Consider the following 16,665-nt stretch of genomic DNA (forward strand, 5'->3'; position numbering starts at 1 on the left):
GAGTTGCTAATACATGGAAAATGACTAGATATATGACTAATTTTTTTATGACAACTTTTTTACCAAACTTTATCTGCTGTGCCATGTTAGTCAAATACCAAAATCAACACAAAAATATAGCTATTTATTATATATATTTTTTCATTGCAGTGGAACATATTTTCTTTATTTGCTACACTTATTTCTTCTAAAGCCAGCCAATGGGTAAGTCTTTCAAATTGTATTGTCAAAAAAGAGAAAAGTGTATATAACAAACAGAAACAATCAAGTTCTTTATCTAAAAAACGGGATTTATTATACTTTCTGTGGTATGAAAATTACTATATTTCACTCGTTGCTACCGCCTTTCATAAAATATTTAAAGTCAAAGTCCAGAATGCTTACCATTAAGTACATCTTAGAAACTCTATGGTGTTTTTATATATCATACTGAACCTTATTTGATAAAGAGAGGAATCGTTTGATTTGTAGATATTTAACATAAAATGGTTAACATTGTACTTACTTTTATTTGTTCATAGCTTAATAGTCGTTTTCTATAAATTCTTTTGAAGAAATTATCAATATTAACACATTTATATTGCAAGTAGTTGGTCATATAAATTGTGATAATAATTACAATGACTTGGTGGTTCTATGTGGAAACTCACACTTATCACCTATAAAAATATTCCTATGCTTTACTTTAAGTCACACCTTCCATGTTAAATATCTGTAATGTACATGCTCATCTTTCAATAAGGTCAAAACCGTTCCTATTTTTTTTAATTCTGTTCCTTTAGACATGAACCAACCTTACTAACCAAACCATAAAACGACCGTCACCTCTACAAGTCAAACTCGAAATGTTTCTCACTTACTAATCAAAACAAGCAATGAAGTCGTAAAATATCGTGTAAATGACTTAAGCTTTACAATGAACCAAAATCTGAACATGCGTGTAATAATTATTCTCTGTAATTATTTGTCTTTTGCTGGAAAAGTGATTGTGTGAGTCTTGTGTTTGAATAATTAATTAGTAAACATTATTGCACGTTTACAGTTTTCAGCAAGAAAAAGAAAAATTTATGAACGCTTTCATCTGATATTGATTATTACTGGCAATTAGTTCACAATCGTCTCGTTTACTATGATCTTTTATTTGGGATAGTAATAATCCAACTTATGGCATCATTCTTCAAACAACACTTTCACATTTTGAGTTCATATAATAATATAATAAGAATAAGTAACGAAGAGCAGAACAGTAACTTCATTAAAGTTCCCACTGTCAGTAACATCACAACAGAAGGTCTTAAGTGCCGTATGGCAGCCTTTAAAAGGTGCCCTGTTCTTCACTTGAGTGTTGTTATTTTAAGAACTTTTAAGTGTTGAGAATTAAGTACCGCTCAAGCCGGTGCTAGGAGGCGTGAGGGATGTTGCACTTTTTCATAATTTCATGTACAGACTCAATCAAACCGAGTCTACAATTTTCATGTAATTTTGCCGTTATTAATGCTTCAGAGGGTTCACTTTGTTTCCAGATATTCATACTCTTGTTTTTATAAAAAACTGAGGTTACATATATTTACAGGCCTTTTATAGAAATCAAAATATAAAAAAAAATTGGGGTCATTCATTCTATTTAGTTGTTCAACAAATTCATTTGACGGAGGTGATGTTACACGGAAAATGAAATTCTATGTTAAACAAAAATGGACAGAACATGTTTAAAATTAACAGTGATTACAGACAATTACATTTTCTTCAATAAAGAAATGTATAAAAATACCCGTTGACACACATTGTGTGTACAGTAACTTTATGAATTCAAACATTTGTACTCCTACAAAATACAATACTTTAATACATTAAACTGAAGAAAGATACATCTTAAAATAGAAAACTGCCTATCAAGTCTAAAAGAGTATTTTAAGTGTTTGCCATAAACAAATAATTCTATGTATTCGTAAGATTATACCATTGACATTTTTCTTAATGGTACTCTAAAAAATGTTAGCGAAAAAAAATTACCATAAAAAAAACAATAACATAGAGAGAACATAGTTTAACACATTTTTTTATCTATTTCATTTAATCATTTACATAATGTTTCAGTTAAGTTTAAAAATAGACATAAAGTAATGAAGGTCAGCCGAGACGACAGATGTTAGATTGTTGTATTTTTCTCTACATGCTCCCAGGCTTCGAAATCCGAGGGATCACTTTCTTTCCAGAATTTTATACTTCACAACAGCAAGTGTCAAGTGCCGTGTGGCAGCTGTAAAATGTTGTCCCGTACTTCAGGGCAGTGTTGTTATATTTCCTTGTCCCTCGAGATCATTGATGTCAGCACTAAGTGATGAGAATCGAGTACCACCAAAGCCGGTGCTAGGGGGCACGTGATGGATGTTGCACTTATTCATTATTCCTCATGTACAGACTCAATCAAACCGAGTCTGCAATTCTCGTGTAATTTTGTTGTGATTAATGCTTCCGAGGGATCACTTTGTTTCCAGAATTTTTTTTTCCACAAATTATCTGAAAGAACAAGTAATATTCAAGGTACATTATGTCTCAGAAAGGTTTTTATTGGTATTTCTCAAAAGCTTTTTAATATTGGTGCTCTTTTATAATATCTAAAAGGTTACTCATTGGACAATTACTTGAACCATCTTTTCATCAGTTGCTTAGCGGCACAATACAGTTACATGTATAGTGAATCCGAATTTTGTATGGTAGTCAAAATACTACTTTGTTTACATTTTGCTTCTTTTATGACAAATTATTTGACATTTATCAATATTTTTGTTAGTTTATAAGTTTCTAACATTATCTTTAAACCATTATTTTAGCATTTTAAATTCATATTTGCCCTTTCTAAAGAAGTAAAAATATTTCTGTTTCTCTTTAACGTTCATAATGTAACTTTTCTTAAAAAAAATAAAATTAAGGTTCCACCGAGATTTGAACTCGGATCGCAGGATTCAAAGTCCTGAGTGCTGACCATTACACCATGGAACCATCTCATGTCGTGTGAAATGTGAAGTATCTTTTTGATATGCTTATTAAGTGTTATAAAAAGGCACCAATAATGAATGGTTCGCTCAAATCACATTAATAAGAACAAATCTTGAAAATTGTAAATGGTTTCAATCGAGATTTGAATTCTTATTGCTTGATTCTAACGAGTACATACCGTTGCCACAGTCGGTAAACGAAATCTCATTTATTGCGGATCTATATAATTCAATATGTATGTTTTCTTGTGGCAATACGCAATAATAACTTCCAATCACTGTATGCTTTATTGCAAGCTTATCTACTTCATTGCTTGTGAGTATAGAAAGTACACGCATTTATTCATTGAGATTACGCAACAGAACTGATATGTATTCTTATATCAAATATAAAATACTAAAATTAAACAAGACAAAAATGTTATGAGTCTCTTGTGCCAATATGATGACACAGGCGACATGCTAAAGTAAGCAAGTAAAAATTATCAACAGAAGGAAAGAATAGTTCTGGGACATTTTCAAAGGCGGCCCCGTATTTTTCTAAATGAAACTGTAGAAGAAACGTTTCATGTACATTTAATGGCAAATTTATTTTGTATTGCCTACAGTCATCACAACGTACGCTGATTACTAGGCGCCTCACCGTACCTCATACAGACTCAAATTAACAACAAATTGACTACCCCCTTTACCTGTTTATTAATTTGTTTTACTTTAAAGCTGTAAGTCTCCAGATTTGCCATAATATTTAAAAAAAAATCAGACTTGAAAAAGAAAAAAAAAAGTAATAAGATTATAAGGAAAGTAAAATGTTTCAAGATTCAAGTACTATTTAACAAATTATGTGCGATTAATGACTGATCTCTCGTGATTTCGAATCAGTTTCTTCAAAATCAAAACACTCATTCAGTTATTTTAACACATCGACTTAAATCTGGTTTTAAATAAAAAAGTATTTTTATGAGTCTTTGATAAATTTATTATTTGTTACAGTATTCCTCCTTGTTTACAATTTTCATTAGTAAAACATGAATGAACATTTACAACTGGCATGGTATTTCATTGACAACACGTTTTCGATCGTCGTGTTACCGTGATCTTTTATTTTCCAATTCGATCTATCCACCAGACGTCTTTATTTCTTTCTTCCATATATGATTCCTAATAAATTGTTATCCCGAAACACTTTATGGACGTATGTATAAATGTCGGCAACCAGCTGGTTAACTTCAGAGTAATGATTGTAATTAATGTCTATGAAGTGATACACCGATATGTATTGTCAATAGCAAGCCGCGAAATTCTGCATTGTCTATATTTACACCATGGCTTGTACTTGATTGGATTCAGGAAAATCTTTAACGACTTATATACATACTTTTAGATCTAAAGTAATACAATTGACAGCATCTTCCAAAGGCTTATGATAGATGTAGTATGTAACTGTGCTTTGATAATTGAAGCCTGTTTTTTTAAAAGACCTTCAATAACTATGTCTTTATCATGTCCATTGCTTCAATTCAAGGTGGTTATTCACGTTTTAATTTGTGTAAATGCCATAATCTTTGACTGCTATTTGTCACTAGCTTTAAATGATATTGTATCGTTAACAAGTAAAATATAAGATTGATGGACAGTGATGTTTTTTTTTTTTTTTATTTCTCTTTATTGTACAATGCAAACAATAAAAGTCATGAAATAATACAATAATACAATACCATGAAATTTGATGTAATAACAATGTTCTGAAGTGATACACACAAATTCATACATTTGCAAAGTACTATATGTATTTTCTTATTATATTTTTTTTAAAAAGGCAAAGTTTACTCTGCACAAACGTTCAATTATTAAAGAGTTAAGTTACAACAACAATAAGTGTCACAATTTTTTTACAGCTAATAATGTTAGGTACTTTCGTTTTCATTGATTAAGTTTATGTATTCTTTCCATACATCCTGCATTGTTTCAAACCTAAGCATTTTTTTGGCATTAATTGTTTCTGTTTTAACCAAAAATAGTAATTGATTTTTAAAAGCCTCTAAGCATGGCAATACGGACTTCATTTTACATTTGTAAATATAATGTTTTAATAATAATAATATATTATTCTCTGGAACTGTGGATCGGGAACAGCCAAAAATGACAGATTGTTCTGAAAAATGAAAAGATAAATTTGGAATTTTGTTTGTTAACCAGCCCTGCACTTCCCTTATAAACATGTTGACTATGTCACATTCCCAAAATAAATGTTTTATGGTTTCTGGATTGATATTACAAAATGTACAGTTGTCGTTGTCCCTAACATTAATCTTTTTCAGTAATACATTAGTACCTAAAATACGATGCGTTATTCTATATTGAAGCCATAAAAGTTTTGGATCCTTAGTCACTTTAAAGGGTAGAGAGTAGATACTTTTCCAGTTAAGATAAATATTAGAAAAATCATTTTGCCATTTTATTTCTGATTTTGTCTGACGATTATTATTGACCAGCACGTCGTATATTGCCCGACATCCTTTGCGACTTTTGTTAAGTATTTGGATGGCAATTGGCAATATCGGATTTTTTTTACCTTGATATCGTTTTGCTTTACATGAAAATCCGTGAAAGCTTTTCTGAAGGAACGTATTATACCTTCATATTCCAAAAATTTTGGTTAACATTATATAATTTTTGAAATTCTTGAAAACTAAGAAACAACTCATTTTACAAAATCGTTGACAAACATAACACATTTTCTTAAGTAGTGTTTAGATTCCAACGATTTTCCTGCAATCCTGAAATTAGGATTTAACCGACAAGAAAGCTGCCTTAATACTTGTACAAATCTTACATTGAAATAAATAAAATGAACTCAGAACATTCTTCCAAAACAAATTATTTACTCTACTTTTATTTTGTAACATATAGTCACTACTATATTTGGTCGACTGATAAAGAGCTGGACACAATTCTTGTACAAGAAAAAACATATTTAGTGTTTGAAGAGAAAAGTCTTCTTACCCAAGTAATTTTCAAAGCACTAATGAAATGTATCACGTCAACCGCCCTATAAGCCCACCATTACTTATATCTTGTGTGAGTTTTATTCTAATTATCTTATCCGGTCCATCATTCCAAATAAATTTGAAAAATACATATTGTAGGTCTTTAATTACTTCAGAATTAGGGTTTGGTAAAGTTAAAAACAGGTTAGTTAATTTAGACAAAGCAAGCGTCTTAATCACTGTGATCTTTCCTATAGGAGAAAGTAATCTTCTGGACCATACTTTTAAAAGAGTCTTAACTTCATTTATCTTGGAAGGATAGTTAAGATCACTTATAGATGTAATATTTGTTGATAAAGTTACTCCCAATAATTTAAATGGACCTTTGTCCCATTTAACACCGATTTCCGGACATAACTCTAAATCGCTATTTCTCATTGCTCCTATCCATAACGCCCTAGTTTTGTCAACATTTATTTTTAAACCAGAGATATCTGCATAAAAATTTAAAACTTTCATAGTATGAACGAGGGATTTTTCAGAACCGTCTAATATCAAAGAGGTGTCATCTGCGTATTGTGACATCAAATACTCTATACCCTTAATTTTGATACCTTTGATATTACTATTTTTTTTATAAGTAAAGCAAGAATCTCCGCGCACAGGACAAAAATATACGGTGACAGGGGTCCCCTTGTCTACAGCCTCGAAATAAGGGGAACCAGTCGGAGAGGTGGCCATTAACAACAACAGATGATTGTATGTTTGTATAAAATAGTTTTACCCATGAAACAATAGAGTCACCAAAGTTGAAAAATTTCAGAACCGAAATCATAAAGTCCCAAGACACGGAATCAAATGCCGCAGCGAAGTCGACTAGTAATATCATTCCGGGAATATTATTTTGTTCAGTATAAAACATTAAGTCATAAATTAAACGAATATTATCTCCTATAAATCTCCCCGGGATAAATCCACTTTGGTCTTCACTTATCAATTTGTCTAATACAGATTTAATTCTATTGGCAATACACGCGGATGCAATTTTATATGTAATATTAAGTAGGGAAATCGGACGCCAATTTTTTAAGAGACGTTTATCTTTGTCACCTTTCGGTATACATGTGATAACACCTAATTTATCGGATTGCGAGAGTTCTCCTGTGGTATATGAGTAATTAATTGAACGCAAAACAAAATCTCCTATATCAATCCAAAAAAATTTAAAAAACGCCGAAGTAAAACCATTTATACCAGGCGAAGTATCATTTGCCATTCGTTTTAAACTTGCTAAAGCCTCTTCTCGAGAAATGAAACCCTCTAAACTATTTTTTGTCGTCTCAGAAAGTTTTGTTACATTTATATCAAGAAACAGGTTATCTAAATTAACTGTGTTAGTAATCTTTGCAGAGTATAAGGACTTATAATGGCTCATGGTTTCCGTTAAAATAGCTTTTTGATTATTTATAATTTCACCCGTTTTGTTAAAAAGGGTTGCCATATTTTTTGAAACGAAATGCCTATTTTCTAGGTTACAAAAGTATCTGGTCGGTTTTTCTCCCTCTAATACCCATTTTGCTCGCGATCTTATTAAGGAGCCCTCTAACCTTTTTTTCCTTATATCTTGAAGTTCTTGTTGCTTATTTAACAAGGCATTTTCATTATCTGTATTAGTGCACTGTTGTAAAATTTCAATGTCTTTAATAAGTGTTTTCTCATTGATATTTTCCTGTCGTTTTTTAAAAGTGGCATAAGAGATTGTGTGACCGCGAATTTGCATTAACAATGTCTCTAAGAATAACTTATCATCAATAGATAGCGAAATATTTTGATTAGTAACAGAGTCGTTTACTGATTGATTTTGATCATCCGAGGCATACTGTTGAATAATATGCTGTACTAATTGTTTAATTTGTTTAACATACTCGACATCTTTCAATAGCGAATTATTAAATTTCCAATAGGATTTACCTGCCTTAAATTCACCCAGTTTTAACGTTAATATAACAATTGAATGGTCCGAGCGATAACCCGGCAAAATACAAGTGTCCGCAATATCTAAAAATAAGTCGCTCGAGATCAAAAACATGTCTAAACGCGCTTTTTTTACTGGATTACGTTTAAACCATGTATATTGTCTAGATTCTAGATTCTGTTCACGCCAACAGTCTATTAAATTGTGTTCCAAAATAATACTTAATACTGTGTCTCTCGCCCTCGGATTATTTATGTTAACATAATTAAAACAGTCAATATCTGGGTTAAGTACTAAGTTTGAAATCACCCGCAATTATACATTTATTATTCAGACGACGGAGTATCTCATTTAAACTGTTATAAAAATCCGGATCGTCTCTATTTGGGCCATAAACACATATTAAAGACATATCTATACTTGCTATAGCGCAATGTACAACTAAAAGATTCCCCGCGTTGTCTTTTTCAACGGAGTGTAATTTAAACTCAAAGTTGTTGTTGATTAAAATGGCAACACCTCTCGACTGACTACTATAGTTGCTAAAGTAAGCTTCATAACCCCATTGACTTCTAATAATTTTAGATTCTTTGTCTGTAAAGTGTGTGTCCTGCAAAAAATAAATATTAAATTTCTTATCACGAATATAACCAAATACATCTTTTCTTTTCCGACTGTCCCCGATCCCCTGTACATTTAAACTAGCTATTGTTATACCATTTGACATTCTAAGTCAGAATTAGATAACCTTTGTATTGCCATGAATACTCGACATTGGTTTGAAAGAAGTAAATTACCATATAACACAAGTACCAAATGTAAATCAACTATAATCAATTTTTGAAGACACGTACATATTGAACCAAAAAAAGTGAATGATTGACTCATACTTTAAAAAATGAAAAACCCGTTAAGTGGAGTTTTTATAATGATGCTTGACTTAGCATTATATATACAAAAAAAACCCCAAAAAATTCAGAGGTAGCAAAAAATACCGCTGACTAAGGTTTAGTCTTGCTTAACGTCTAACTTAACACAGCAGTTTGTATGTAAATATGTATACAGTATATAAGACATTGCAAATATTTCTTAATGTATGAACACAAATTTTAAATTTTCAAAAAGTTCATGTTTTTATTTATTAATTGCGCATGTTAAACTAAATAACCTTACTTTTGTAATTAAAACATATATTACATTTAGATATGCACAAAAAATCTCAAGTATAATTTCAGTGTTCAATGTATAAATAACATTAAACTAATGTTTAGAAAAATATTTGCATGGTTGCTTTAGTTGTACCCTACAAAAAAAAAAACGAAACAAAACAATCATCTACAAGTATATGTAGTTTTTGAGTTTATAAAGGCACATCATCATATGTAGTTTGTGAGTGCAGTTATCACAAATGCACTGTATCTTAAACAAAATGGCTTTTGTACATATGTGTAGATGTACACGAGTTTCAACATCATTAAGTAATACCGCTTTCAACGGTGAAAAAATGGAACATTTACATCCAATATTTAAGTAAAATTTAGTTATATATGTCTCAAATAAAATAATACCTTAAACAAAGTGTGACTTTTGTAAATATGTGAAGATGTACATGAGTTTCGACATCATTAAGTAAAACCGCTTTCATCAGTAAAAAATTTGGAACATATACCAATATCAAAGTGTAAATTTAATTGTATATGTATCGAATAATATACATGTAATACCTTAAACATGTAATACCTTAAACAAAAGGTTACTTTCAACGGGAGAAAAAAATTGGAATATATACATCCAATATCTAAATATAAATTTAATCGTCTATGTGTCGAATGACCGAACTCAAATTTCTGTTAAATTGAATATGAAAAACAGTGAGTGTAAAAGGTATAAATCGCACATATGTACTTATATGAATTTTCAATAAAATATATAGATATATGTGTAGAATGTCAATAAGTGTATAAATCCCACACTTTCAGTCAGGCTTAGTTAAATTTATATTTATAACTTCATGCTGTAAAAATATCAAGGTTTTGTCACTCACTTAAGTTCTCTTTATGTTCAATCGAATATGAAATACAGAGAGTGAGAAAAGTATGAATGAATCATATATATATTTTCAATAAAAAACTATAGATATATTTATAGAATTTCTACAATGGACAGTGATGTTAGTCCAGATCTGCACTTAGAGGCCAAATAATTGGTTCAAGAAACCTGAACGTATACATGCTAAAATAAAATGCACAGCATTAACATAAATACATAGGTAACGCCACATCATCATCACAATCTTGTCCACTTTAAGCACAATAGAAAAAAACTAAGATACCCAAACCGGCAACTCCTAAAGGCAGCATTGGAAAAAGGAAAGATAGCAAAATATTTCAATAGTCATCATCACAATTTTCTCAATCCCAAGCACGATAAAAAAAACCGATACTTACAGCTGTTGGAGACATTACTGAAGCAGGGAAGGCTGGCAAAATATTTCATCTATATCAGGCATAGCAAACAACAATAATTCAGCATAAGGCTTATTAAAACCAACCGTCAAAAGAAGATGACGATACAATTATTTTCAATTATCTGTCTAAGAGAGTGAATCATTAATCAAATAAACACAACAATATAGCTGGGAGATAAAGAAATGAGAATGTGTGTTAAAATGAAATCAAATTTATCTTATTCATGGTCACTGCAATGTCTACATTAATTCAAATATTTACCAACGTGTGTGCAAATGAACACGAAAAGTGAATTAAATCTATAAGTATTTAAGCAATAAATGACTTTTTTTTATCTCAGTTTGTCAATCTGGAGAAGTTTTAACTGTTATAACAATGAGAATATGTTTGAAATGTAAAATAAACAATACATTTATATAATGACATTGTTAACCCTGTAATAAAAGTGAGTTTAAACCAATCCTTATTAAAAGAAAAAAATTCAACACATTCATCTAGGCTCTAATTGCATGTATTTACACGTACATGTCTTACATTCACATTTCTGAAAGATTATTTTTCATTTAACAATGTTTTAGTTGAAATAATAAATTACAATAACAAAAAGGAGAATGCATTCATAAATTCAGGAAATATCCGGAATTTGAAAATAAAAAGAAAGATTAAGAAGCTTAAGTTGTAGAGAAATATAAAAAAGCATATGTCAAAACTGGGCTCAAAATTTCGTTCAAGGTAAAAAATATTAAAACAATCTTTAATCAATTTCCACTTAAATAATGAAACTTGTTTTGTTTTAAAATTTTGGAAACAAAGTGATCCCTCGGAAGCATCAATCACAATAAAATTACATGAAAATTGCAGACTCGGTTTGATTGAGTCTGTACATGAAGGATAATGAATAAGCGGTACTCAATTCTCAAAACTTAATAGTGCTGGCATTAATGATCGCAAAGGACAAGAAAAAATATAACAACACTGCAGTATAAAAATCTGGAAACAAAGTGATCCCTCGGAAGCATTATTCACAACAAAATTACATTAAGTTTTGTCAAAGTTCATAAATTCGTCAGAACATGTAATCTAAAAATGTCAATGTAACAAATGCTAAAACGTATCTTAGCTATTCTTGCCATGTTAAAAAAGAATAGCTCCTCTTGCCACGTGCTTGTCAGATAATCTCCATGTATATAGACACGCATTTCTTTTATTTGGACCATACACCGCTGCTTTTCATTAAATAGCACTAACGTGTCTTATTGAAGGTTCCATGATAACCGCTGTATATCTGCGGATGATTTCTAAATTCAAAATTTCACCATTTTCATGTTTAAATGTTGAAGTCTGCTTAAACGGGTTCTAGGGGACGTGGACAGTAACTTGCACTTTCCAGTGCTGTCCATGAACAGACTCAATCAAACTGAGCCTGTTACATTTTCAATTCTGCCGTTTTGAACTTTTTTTTTATTTTTGGTATTATTTTATTGTTTCCATCACGTTACCCAAGTGCCAGTTACTTGAACTGGCTTCTTCTTCTACTGCTTTTTTTGTAAATTCTACATTTATATTGTATGGAAGTAAAAATACTACTTTGTTTACATTTTGCTACTTTTATCACATATAATTTTGCATTTAGCGCTACTTTTTTTAGGTAACCAGCATCTGTCATGCTCTAAAACTATTATTTTAATGTTATAAAACTCATCTTTGACCTTTCTATAGAAGCAAATATTTATTCATTTCTGAGGCATAATGAATTAGGAACGAAAACCAGCTTGTGGCAACAGATTTCACTTTCACGCGAGACACATACAAATTTGTAGAGGAATACTACAACATAATGTTTGACAAATACCGCTCTAAATGTTGTCCAAACTAGACAATATATCCGATATATATGCCATTGTTGGGTGTGGCGTTGACAATTAATATATATCAATTCCTAGGCGTTAATTGTAGTCATTGTTCAAGTAAATGAACCCATTATCAATATTTATTTATACTTCTTTATAGTGAATCTGGACAACTATTTATTAAGAGTCAGTTTTGATAAAAGGAAGGCGGACGAGTATTGGTAAAAATCGAAAAACCGAAAATAAAAGATCATGGTTAATGAGACGATTGAAAACGTATCGCTGATAAAAATCAATGCAAGATGAAAGCGTTCATTAATGTTTTACTGATGAAAAATGTAACTAGAGAGGAACACTAACAAATGAATTATTTAAACAAATAAATGAACGTTAAGAATAAATTTTTCAATTAAAGACAATAACTAATCGAACCCACTATGCGTGTATTGAAATGTAATATATTAGTAATTAAATGCTCATTTATCGCGAAATTTTACGACGTCCTTGTTTTGATTTGAAATTAAACGAAACGAACACACGCTAGATGTCGTTAAAGATTTTCTGCATCCGAATAAGTACAAGTCATGGTGTAATATAGACAATGCAGCTTTTGTTGGTAGGGAGTTGACAATGCATATTGGTATATCACTACTTAATTGTAATCATTACTGAAAATAACTAGCTCGTTGGTGACATTTATCTATACGTCCATAAAGTGTTTCGGGATAACAATTTGTTAAGAGTCACAAATGAAAGAAGTAAAGATGTCTGGTGAAAAAGATGGAAATAAAAGATCATGATTAAAGAAACGATTGAAAACGTATCGCCTATGAAAATCAAGATAAGATGAAAGCTTCGTTACTGTTTAACTGATGGAGAGAAAACTGTAAAGAATGCTGACCAATTAACTATTCAAAAAGAAACCTAAAGAACAACTTTTCCAATTAAAGACAAATAACAGTTGAGTCCGTTATATACACAGTATCAATGTATTGCGTGCAATAAAATAATTGAATGCTCGTATATTGCGGAATTTTACGACGTCATTGTTTTGATTGAAGTAACGTCAAGAAATCACGCGAGATCTCGTTTAAGATTTGTTGGAAGCTATTGCGGGTGGAGATGTCTAGACCCGTATAGAAAGCCAATATTGGAAAAAGTTAGTATCATTGTCAGACGTTATACCTTTAAATCATTTGTTAAAGAATCTAAACCACTTATCTTTATTTTTCCAAAGATAATAAGATTTTATATGCTCGTATATCAATGCTAAAATATAATTACTTATATATGGTATATTTTGACATTGACCTACATTAACTTCATCTTGTTATCTGCGTGTTAGACTGCTATTCTGATGAAAAGAAAACATCAGTATTGACGCCTTAATCTATTAGAACCAGTCTCGCCTAAGTTTGAAAAGTAAAGGGCACCGATAAGTAATTTTACCAATAAAGACATAATATTTACTTGTTATTATAATTCGTATTTCACCTTATTGATATAGGTCATAATGTTAATCTTGTTGACTGACACTTGCACAAGAAGCCCACATAAATTTACAAAATCAAGAAAAGTTTTTGTCGGTCATTATTTAAAATGATAAATGTTTAACCGATAAGTATTACTTCACGACACAATCATTAAGGTTTACACATAAACAAGTTCATTTTCTTTGTTTTATTTAGTAGAATGTTGTGATCTGAGAATATACATTTTTATACGAGGGTTCTGGAAACAGGCAGAATTATGACAAGGCATTTATTTCAACAGAAATTGATTATTGAAATTTGGCCTTATTTAACATCACTGCCATTTGTCCAAAACGTTTTATATGAAAAATTGTTCTTCTGTGGAATAGAATAAACTGTGAAATTCGATATTTAAAAAGTAATGACAAATAAGTTATTTTCTTGTCTATGTTTCGTTTAAAGCCAGAGCTCCTATGTAAGTTATACTGGCGTCTTTACCAACTAAATTTTCAACCTACAAGTTACGTCTTCATACTTCTATGTTGTCTGTTGTTTTCCGTCACAGTAATTAATCTTATTTTTTAAAGATATTTCTCGAAACAAATATTTGCAACAACTTTTGCAACATTATTCGCCTGCCCACAAATCCTGGAACTCACCGGTACTGGTTTCACATGGGACATTATTGTCTTCATCTAACATTGATTGGCCGCTCTTCAGGTATTTGTTTTGCATGGTTATCATATTTATGTTGTTGGTTTTAATGAACTGCATAACGTCGTTTTCATTTTAACGTTACAATGAAGTAAAAATATACAAATGTATTGTGTAAATAAATGGTAACGATCATTTAAATTAAGGATTTAAGTTCTCAGTGATTTTATATAAACTGCTTTCTTGCATTTTCATTGTAAATCAAGTTATATATATTTAATGTTTTATTTAAGTTTCGTCATTGTACAATTCATAACATCAAGAAATAAAATTTATACATAGGCATGTACAATGCACATAGACATTCTAAGAGACTACTATGTATTATCTACGTTTTTTATTAAAGGTTTCAGTAAGTTAGGTGGTTTAACATTTACTGCAAATTAGTTTCATTTTCAGCAATAATAACAACATCGAAACAGACATTAGAAAAAAATAAAGCTAATAGATAAAGATAAGGCTTCGAAAGCCTTATTTTTTACATCGTACAATTAACAATTTGTAATAAACACGGCACTATAACATATATATGTAAAACATTAAACGTTTCTATTTAAATCAATCGTACATTTAGCGACATACCTTTATAAAATTCAAGTATTTGCATTTCTTAAATTAACACACTTACATCTTGTAATGAAAAGGAATTAAATTTAAATAAAAGTTGAATATCCCCAGCTTTAAATGTTCGTTTAGTGTACATAAGTAGTTTAAAATTATACAATTATGTCGGACAAAACTAATGTAAATAGATTATTATTGCAAAAGCACGTATTTCTCGACGGCCTACCTAAGGTAAACATGACTAAATAACCGTCATCTATTGAAATTAAAAGAAAATGTATTCTTTTTCTCATACCAAAAATTAATTTCAAGATATTTATCCTATATTGTTGCAGATCTGTAAATGACATATTTAAAGAAAATGTTAGGTTCCACCGAGATTTGAACTCGGATCGCAGGATTCAGAGTCCTGAGTGCTAACCATTACACCATGGAACCGAGTTGCTTATTCATGGAAAATGACTAGATATATGACTAATTATTTTTATGACAACTTATGAAATATGTTTTCTGATTTTTTTCCAAACTTTATCTGCTGTGACATGTAAGTCAAATACCAAAATAAACACAGAAATATTGCTATTTATTATAGATATTTTTTTCATTGCAGTGAAACATATTTTCTTTATTTGCTGCACTTATTTCTTCTAAAGCCAGCCAAAGGGTAAGTTTTTCAAATTATATTGTCAAGAAAGAGAAAAGTGTATATAACAAACAGAAAAAATCAAGTTCTTTATCTAAAAAACGGGATTTATTATACTTTCTGTGGTATGAAATTATTATATTTCACTCGTTGCTACCGCCACTCATAAAATATTTAAAGTCAAAGTCCAGAATGCTTACCATTAAGTACATCTTAGAAACTCTATGGTGTTTTTATATATCATACTGAACCTTATTTGAGAGGAATCGTTTGATTTTATTTGTTCATAGCTTAATAGTCGTTTTCTATAAATTCTTTTAAAGAAATTATCATTTAACACATTTATATTGCATGTAGTTAGTCATATAAATTGTGATAATAATTACAATGACTTGATGGTTCAGTGTGGAAACTCACACTTATCACTTATACAAATATTCCAGACCTATGCTTTACTTTAATTCACACCTTCCATGTTAAATATCTGTAATGGTCATGCTCATCTTTCAACAAGGACAAAACCGTTCCTATTTTTGTATTTTCTGATCGCATGATCAGTAAATACAAAGCTAACATCCACGGTCTAACACAAAATTTCCTAACAGACCTAACAACGCAAAGTAGTTCTCACTCAAAACTGCCTTAAAAACCAGCAATTTAAAAGAAAGAATAATTTTTAATGTAGGCATTTAACGAATTACAGCGCATTAAAAGGGTGTGAGAGGACTAAGGTTCAAATTCTAGTCCAGGCAACTTTTTTTTTGAAGTGTCTTTTTTTAAGGAAGTAGCCACGATATGCAAGGATAAAGTGTGGCTGTCATAAAAATAGAAAAAAATGATTTTTTGACGCAACTCTAGTCATGCAAAATTCCATATGTATCAATCTCAAACTGTTATAGAAAAAAATCTAAACGCAGTCGCTGCGTAAGATGAATTATAGTATATAAAATAAACTTATACAGGAAAATACATACAGATAGTCAGTATGGT

General features: G+C 30.4%; 2 non-coding genes across 2 annotated transcripts; both read right to left on the reverse strand.

The window, feature by feature from the left end:
* Window positions 1-2,931: 2,931 nt before the first annotated feature.
* On the reverse strand, window positions 2,932-3,003 carry Trnaq-uug (transfer RNA glutamine (anticodon UUG)). Its single transcript has one exon. It is a non-coding gene; the product is annotated as a tRNA-Gln (tRNA).
* A 12,395-nt stretch (window positions 3,004-15,398) lies between these two features.
* Trnaq-cug (transfer RNA glutamine (anticodon CUG)) lies at window positions 15,399-15,470 on the reverse strand. Its single transcript has one exon. It is a non-coding gene; the product is annotated as a tRNA-Gln (tRNA).
* Window positions 15,471-16,665: the final 1,195 nt, after the last annotated feature.

The sequence above is a fragment of the Ruditapes philippinarum genome, unplaced genomic scaffold (assembly GCF_026571515.1).
Source record: "Ruditapes philippinarum isolate M1 unplaced genomic scaffold, ASM2657151v2 ctg6387_1_1_1_1, whole genome shotgun sequence".
Taxonomy (NCBI): Eukaryota; Metazoa; Mollusca; class Bivalvia; order Venerida; family Veneridae; genus Ruditapes; species Ruditapes philippinarum.